The sequence below is a fragment of the Triticum dicoccoides genome, chromosome 1B (assembly GCF_002162155.2).
Source record: "Triticum dicoccoides isolate Atlit2015 ecotype Zavitan chromosome 1B, WEW_v2.0, whole genome shotgun sequence".
Lineage (NCBI taxonomy): Eukaryota > Viridiplantae > Streptophyta > Magnoliopsida > Poales > Poaceae > Triticum > Triticum dicoccoides.
The window spans coordinates 269672768-269680804 of NC_041381.1; the positions used below are offsets into that span (position 1 = coordinate 269672768).

The 8037-nt window shown below is 44.8% G+C and overlaps 1 long non-coding RNA gene across 2 annotated transcripts; it reads left to right on the forward strand.

Annotated features, from left to right (window-relative positions):
• Nucleotides 1–308: 308 nt before the first annotated feature.
• Nucleotides 309–7031, forward strand: LOC119331033. 2 transcript variants are annotated; one of them, XR_005160365.1, is made up of 4 exons: nt 309–873; nt 1141–1193; nt 1404–1578; nt 2159–7031. It is a non-coding gene; the product is annotated as an uncharacterized LOC119331033 (long non-coding RNA). The 2 variants fall into 2 exon arrangements; XR_005160361.1 differs by lacking the exon at nt 2159–7031 and having other exon boundaries at nt 1404–1753.
• Nucleotides 7032–8037: the final 1006 nt, after the last annotated feature.

Genomic DNA, 8037 nt, shown 5'->3' on the forward strand with positions numbered 1-8037 from the left:
GCGCCGGCGGGCGGGCGACGCGTGGTGGGCGGCGGGCGTGCGACGGAGCAGTTGCGGCCTCGCGCAACGGGCACGCGACAGAGAAGCACAGCGGTGAGCGATGAGTTTGGGTCGCTGGCAGGTGGGCCAGAGACGGACACAAGCGGACAAGAGGAGGACAAAAGGAGGAGAGAAGAGCGTCCGCTTTTGTTCATTGGGACGCTTCGGTCGCACAAATTTGCTCTCGGTTTGGGTTGGGACGGATAAAAACTGAAAACTGCGGACCACTTTGTCCGTTTGGCCAGATTTTACCCCGTACGGACAAAACCGGATCGGTCGCGCGCTGGAGTTGGCCGAACCTCTTCATCCCCTCCACGCCCTCGACGCCGCCTCCTCCCAACCATTGGCACCTCCTAGCAGAGATCCGCGTGATGGGGTAGCCGGGGAGCGCGCGCTGTCCAGAGAGACAAGGCACCTCCCAAGCAGAGGATCCAGCAGCGCTGGCTTCTCCTCTCCTGCGCCGCCGCTGTCCACCCCTCCTCATCCCGTGCAAGCATGAGCTTCTCCGGCGTCGGCGGTGGCCTGCAGTCAAAGGACGACTGCGGCGGCGCTCGATTCGATCTGCAGGAGAGAGAGAAGATATGAGGGAGAGAGAGAAGGAAGGAGAGGAAGGATAAAGACAAAGGAAAGAGGAGAGGGAGGTGCGGCTGCGGACATGAGAGGGCCACTGGAACGAGCACCGCTGGCTCGTCATCCTACACATCGCGCTGGAGAAAGAGGAGAGGGAGGTGCGGCGGCGGATGGGAGAGGGTCACCGCAAGGAGCTCCGCTTGCTCGGGGTCGTTCACATCGTGCTGGGGCAGAGATACTTCTGTACAACCCTCATGCCCTCAGGTTCTTCCTTACTTCCTGCTGTTAGTGAATATGTAACTGCTTGTTGGGTTAGTGCTATTCCTGCTGTCGCTGGGCAGTACTTTAGGCAAGTCAACCATCCAACTCAGACTCTATTAGCACAAGGAGAAGAGCATATGAACATGTAGAAGGGCCCCTGTTAGCTTTTCTTGTTTGCAGATTAAACCAATAATCTACATTAGTCGATCTGAGGGTATGCTGAATGTGATATACTGATCTTTAATGATGATGGTCATTCTTATTGTTCAGAGCACACAAGTGGTTTCCCCTGAGGTCTCCTCCTTGCTCGGCTGTTCATTAAGGTAAGATTTTGATTGTCTCAATTTGTCGCTTCAGTTCCACATTAACCATGAATTGTTGCGTGTAAATTCTCATATCCCGTTAAGTTCATGTGTATAAATCAAGTGGGTTGAAGTGTGCTGTGAATTTCCTGAAGAAGTTCACTTGAGGTATTATATGCATGGTGTGGATTGTTGAGTTTGCTTGGTTATTGGCATGTCATGCCTGTGCAGATCAGCAGGGGGGAGGTTTAGGGTGACACCTTCAAGATGGATTTGTTGTTGTTATTATTTCAGTTTGCGGATAGAGGATGTGGTTCCAGCAAGACAAAAATGACGGTGATGACAAGTGAGATTTATGTCAAGGAGTATTAGCAGATGCTCACAGGATCACTGGAAGCATATAAAGGTATCCACGACCATGGTTGCTTTCTTATCGACATATATGAAATATAATTATGAACAGTAAGAGTAGTTGTCTTTTCATTTGTTAGAAAACATAGTGTACATAATTATAGCTGTATGCAATGATTCATCATGTATTTTCTTTAAATCGCAACCTGTAACTGTTTGATGTCGTTAAATGTCTATATTGTTTTGTTTACATTCTTAAGTTGGCCTCCATACTATCTGCATTGTACTGGTAGCCTTGGCAGGTTATAGTACACAGATCGATAATCCCGGTTCAGTTTGAGCTTTCCATGTAATGTTTAACTAAAATATTAGGATCACGACTTAACTTAAATTAGCAGTATAGTGTCAATGGACGTCAATTGAAGCTAATAAGTTGTTGTTTACTAAAGAACAGCCCCTTGCTACTTTCACAGTACGTGGCAAAACACCCTAAATAGATTAAAGAAATCATACTTGACCGTGATTACATTTGGTTGACGCTTACATGTATTTCCCATCAGTAGACCAAGTGGGTAATCTTCTATTTCAAGTCCAAGCTTTCAATGCATTTTTCTCTTTTTTTTTTCATGTCCCAGTGATGATCTGCAGGGCCGAATTATGCCACTGTTGATGGTGCACAGGTCTGTTGCATGGTAAACCCAGTATTGGCCGTCCTTTCAAGCTCCTTTGTTCATCCTAGAGAAAAAACTGGAAAATACATATGAACTATCTTTTAATCTTTCTATAGTGCATTGCTATGATTACATATGTGGATACATCATTTCGATGTGTCAGGAGACCTAAAGCCTTTTAAGAGTTAACCACCAAACTGGGGACTGATGTCATAATTGCAGATGGGCTTTGTTCAGTTATTTTTTTGGGGCCTAGAACGATGATGTTTGCAGATGGGCTTTATTCTGTCATAAGAGCTTATTGAACCAGCCTGCATAGTTTTGTTTCTTCAGTGTACTGTGTCTGAGAAAAACATATGCTGTTTCCTGTTTGTTCATGGTCGAGATGGACGGATTTTTGTTGTGTGGGCTGGAGGTGGATTTCTGTTGTGTGGGCTGGAGGTTCTTGAGGTAGGGCACCAGCACCAGCTAAGCTTTCATTCTGGTGAAATGTATGACATGATTGATGAGCATGCATATCTATATGGTTTTGTGGACACTGATTTGGTTCCATGCCAGTTTATTTCCTGCAGTTGGTCTGTTTCTTTATAGAGATTTTTATTACTAAATTAAATTAGAAACTGAATGTGTACTGCTTTCACCTTCAGTTTAAACATGACATTGTCTTATTTGTGAATAGATGAAAATTAGCAAACAAGCTACAGTTAGTGCATGGATGACCAAGTTTACTTATTACTTTATGAAGATGATTCCTAAATGGAATTTTTGTTTGAACGGTCACCGGGGGGGAGAGCTTCCCCACCTGAATATATTACCACTCAAAAGGGGGAGGTTTGAGGATTACACGGAGGGTTACAACCAGTTTTTGTTACAAAATCAGCTTTTAGTGGACAGCTGAGGAAAGGAAATTGAGCCATTGCTTAGCAAATAAATTGTCTTCCTTGTGTTTGAATCTAAAAACCCATAGAGAGAAATCAGCAACAATGTTACGAATCGTGGTCCGGGTAGAGTGATCCTCATTTCTGAAGACTAGGGCGTTTCTTGAGTCCCAAAGTTTCCAGGAGATAGACAGAGCGACAGAGGGCCATATGTTGGGGTTGAGGCCTTGGAGTGTTGGGTGTTGAAGTAGATCATCGAGAGATGTTGGAGCCTGTAGTCCTAGAGAGGACCAAACTTGGGTAGCATAAGAGCAGCTTGAAATTAGGTGCAGGGCGTCTTCATGAGGGTCTTGACAGCGGGGGCATGCGGCAGACTGTGCCATATTCTTGTGGAACATGTTTGCCTTTGTGTTTAGTCTGTCGCGGAGGAGTAGCCAAGCGAAGATCTTGACTTTGATTGGGACTTTGGAGGCCCAAACGAGATCACGGTGTGGGTCAGTTACGTCTTCAGCCACTATGGAAGAGTAGGCATTCTTGGCAGAGAATGGCAGGCCATGGGTGAGAGACCGCTCGTCCGGTTGGTTCACCTGCTGGAAGTCCTGCAGCAACAACAGCATACAATCCAGCTCTCGGGCTGCAGCATTAGACAGACGGTTTCGCAGGTTCGCTAATAAGCTGGTTTGCCAAACAGTAGCCACTAACACCTTGTCATCAATGGAGTGTGAGTATAGGTTTGGGAAAACTTTTTGTAGTGGTGAGTGTAGTAGCCATTTATCAAGCCAGAAGAAGGTGGAGAGACCATTGTATGTGATGACAAAGGAATGTTCAATTAGCAGTGGCAAGTTGCTGTTGATAATCTTCCATAAAAAGGAGGGTCGTGTGGTTTTTGAAGTAATGCCAAGAGGGTGTTGTTGGTTATACCACAAGGTCCACGGGACGTTTGGGTGTTGTAGGGTTTTTGAAGAGAATTTCATGAGCAGGCAGTGGTTCTGAATTTCAAGATTTTTAATGCCTAGACCACCATAGTCTTTAGGTTTGCAAACGTTTTTCCACGCAACTAAGCAGCTCGCCCCAGTGCAGGTGGACTCGTTAGACCAGAAGAACGCCCTTCGAATGGCATCTAGTTTAGCTAGGATCGATTTTGGTAGACGGAAAACTGACATAAAGTAGATTGTTAAGGAGTCTAGGACCGCAGTCAGCAGTGTGAGCCTGGCGCCCCGTGAGAGAAGACGCGCTACCCATCCAAAGAGGAATTTCCGAAAGTTTTCTATGATTGGGTCAAAAGCTGTCATGGGCAATTTGGTAGGAGATAGTGGAAGTCCTAAGTATATTAGTGGAAAGGAGGACAGAGAGCATCCAATGGCAGTAGCAATGTTGTTTTGTGTGGTTGATTCAGTAGCGATTGTGAGGAGAGCTGTCTTATGGAAGTTGATCAGCAGCCCCGTAGCAAGGGCGAAGTCATGGAGTGTTTCTTTTAGCCGCAAAGTGGCTGCTTCGCTGGCAGCAGCGATAATGAGAGTGTCGTCGGCGTACTGGAGTGTCACTGGCGGCTCGTTTGTTCTTAGTGGATGGCAGAGGACATTGGGTTGGAAAGCTCTAGCGATTAGTCTTTGAAGCACATCTGCTACGATGATGAACAGGTAAGGAGAGAAGGGGTCACCCTGGCGAAGGCCACATCTACATTGAATCCAGGACCCTGAAACACCGTTGAGAAGAATGGCCGTTTTGCCAGTGCAGAAGATGTTTTGGACCCAACTGCAGAATGTGTTAGGAAAACCTCGAACCTTCAGAATTTGAATGAGGGAGGACCAGCATATCGAATCAAATGCTTTCCTAAAGTCTAGCTTAAAAACCATAGTCGGAGCTTTGCGTGAGTGGCACGTACTGAGAATATCTGCATCATAGATGAAATTTTCGGCAATGTTGCGGCCATGAAGGAAGCCCGTCTGGTCGTAATGAATGAGTAGAGGAATGAGCGGTTTGACTCGATTTGTGAGTAACTTGGCCACTGCTTTTGGGGTGCAGTTTTGGAGAGAGATCGGTCTAAACGCATCCGGAGATGTTGGGGCTTGCGTTTTTGGTAGGAGTACCATGAAGGCACGGTTGAAGCGCTCTAGAGAGACCGATTGATTTTGGAAGGCCGTGAAGAAATCTATGATAGAAGGCCTGACAATATTCCAATATTTTCTGAAGAAGATGGGTCCGAAGCCGTCAGGTCCAGGGCTGGCGTTGGTGTTCATAGATAAGAAGGCTTGGTGAATTTCTTCGTGGGAGAAAGGTTGTGCTAGGTCACGTAGCTGTGGGAGGGGAGAGGAGTATAGCTGCAGTAGGTTGAAATTCCATGTAGCTTGTTTTGTGGTTCCGATCAAATGGTTGAAAAAATCCTTTAAGATAAGCGCTGGAGGAGGTCGATGCAGGGTCAAGGAGGGGCACGAGCGAGGGTCATGCCGCACGAGGGCGCGATGGGGTGGCCAGGGAGCACGCGGCGTCTAGCAAGAGAAGGCTTCTCCTCTTCCTGTGCCATTGTGCACCCCTCACCGCCACCCTGCTCATCCTCCGGTGAGCCCTCCCCATCTCCTTTTCCTCCGCCAGCCCTTTTCTCTTCCTAACTGCTGCTCCTCCTCTGATCTTTCCATTTTTAGTTTCTCTTTATGCTCCATTTTTAGTTTCTCTTTATGGTTTGATTTGTTGTCTAAGATCAGTGAAACTTGAAAGGATGGTCGATTGTGTAGGATCAATGAAACTTGAAAGATCAGTGGAAGAAACGGAAGCATGATGTTCTAAGTCTGTACATATGTATAACACTCGCATTTTCAGATGATTGTGAAGCTTATGGAAGAAGCATATCTGAATGCTTGCTTCGAGTATTTCTTGCTCTAAACATGGTAACCTCTGTTATTACATACAAGAAGGTGCTCTTGATTACTTCTTGGCAAATGGTCAATTGATTATTTTCTTATGACATATTGTTGTTTACATGGAACTAAAAAGAACATTGGGTTTATGAGAAAATAAGATTAGGGAAGTCACACATGTTTAGATCAAGGTAGCATACATGTAGCTTTACTTGCTATTTTTGCATCATGGATGCTGAAGTTCCTAGAGGTAAAGCAGAAATCTTATGTATAGTAGTGCAAATGTGTTGTCTGATAGTCTTTAAAAATTTCTTAAAGACGAATGGTTGGACTGATTTTTTCAAAACGTAATAAGCACTTGTTTTCTACAGTTGGTAGCATATATATAGCTTAAGGAGATTTCATGCAATATACATCTAAGTTGAAACTTGGGGATCATCTTATAGTCGTTCACTTCTCTCTTTTTTATTTTGTCTCATTCCTTCATTTAAGCATAAGTTCAGTTTCATTTGCTCAAGTTAGCTGCCAGTTGAACTTATAGTTTCTTGCCTTATAGTGTTTATTGCATAATCCTTTTTTCCTTCTCTTTTCAAAGCAAGGACCAGGCTACGAACATATGTTTATAATGCAGTTCTTTCACTGTGTACTGCATAGTATCTTAGCTAGGTCTCTCTGGGCAAGTGTAGTTTGCCTGCAGGTATGACATGTGTTTGAATATAATCCTTTTCTTGCTTTCTCTTTTCAAAGCAAGGACCAGGCTGGCAGGCTGGCAACATATGTTTATAATGAAATTCTTTCATTGTAGACTGCATAGTATCTTAGCTAGGTCTCTCCAGCATGCTACCAAAAAAGGAATGCTATTGCTTATGTTCTCTGATCAACTGTACCTTGAATCCTCGATTTTGTAATTCTCTAAAGAATCATCCAGCACAAACTCTGTTCTTTGAAGAATTGTACCTGATATTCTGAAGCTTGTGCACTGATATTTGTTGTTCATGTTGCGCTGGAGCTGTGCGACTCTCCTTTAGTTTTTTGAGGTGTCAACAAACTGAAAATAGTTGCTTCTCACTTCGGATCGTGTCATGACTCATGAGCTCAGAGACATTAAGCACTGTTAGTTAGATGTTCCAGTTTATGTGTAGAGGAAGCTACACGGTGGCTCACGAGTTAGATGCACTAGCTTAATCATCAGGTCTTAGTGATGTAATGATGCTTGGCTAGACTTTAGTAATGTACTATTAATTATATACCCGTGGATTACATCAGAAATTAAAAGAGTTGCATGTGAATATGCTAGAATAAGAGAATAGGTAAAAGGCATCGTAGAGTGCTGTAACGACCAAAACAAACAAAAATAAAGATTACAGTGATTGATCTTCACATCCCGATAGCTAAGAAACCAAACCTTCAGATCCAAATAGACAAGGGAACTTCTTTTGAAATGTCTTCGCACACGAATACGTCACCGTGTACCTCCATCACCGAGTGTGATAGCACCGTAGCTCACGTCGAAGGAGACCCGTCCGGAAGCGCGGTACGTAAGCAATCCGGCGGGCGCTTTTGTAGACCCGAAACCCCACAAGCCCAGGAGTGACCCCGTCAGGGCGCGTAGTGGCTATGGGTTGCCGTAGGTCGACCTGATCGCCCCTAGGGCCTCAACGTTCGCCGCCTTGCAATGGAGAAGAATGAACGAAGAACGAGAAGAAGAAGAACTAGGGTTAAGGAGAAAAAATAAAAGATAAAAAGTGATAGATGAATTGATTGATTGTGTGTTGTTGTTCAATCAGCCGTCACCTCTTATCTATATAAGAGGCGGATGGACTTCCCGTACAAGAAAAGGACTTGCATTGCCGTCCAAATCATTAAAATCTAACCAAACTTGGACTTCTCACGACCTCTGGCCTGGATGTCCGGCTCTAGGTCCGGATGATCCGGCCTAGTCTAGTTTTCTGACAGCAGCCCACTATATTGGCTCTAGAATCCACATAGGACCATGGTTTTGGACGTTTTTGATACCAAAATCAACCGTCTCGACGAGACACACAACTTTCATGTTGAACACTTTACGATCTGAGGTCATCTGGATGGAGTTTCGGGCTGTTTTCTAACA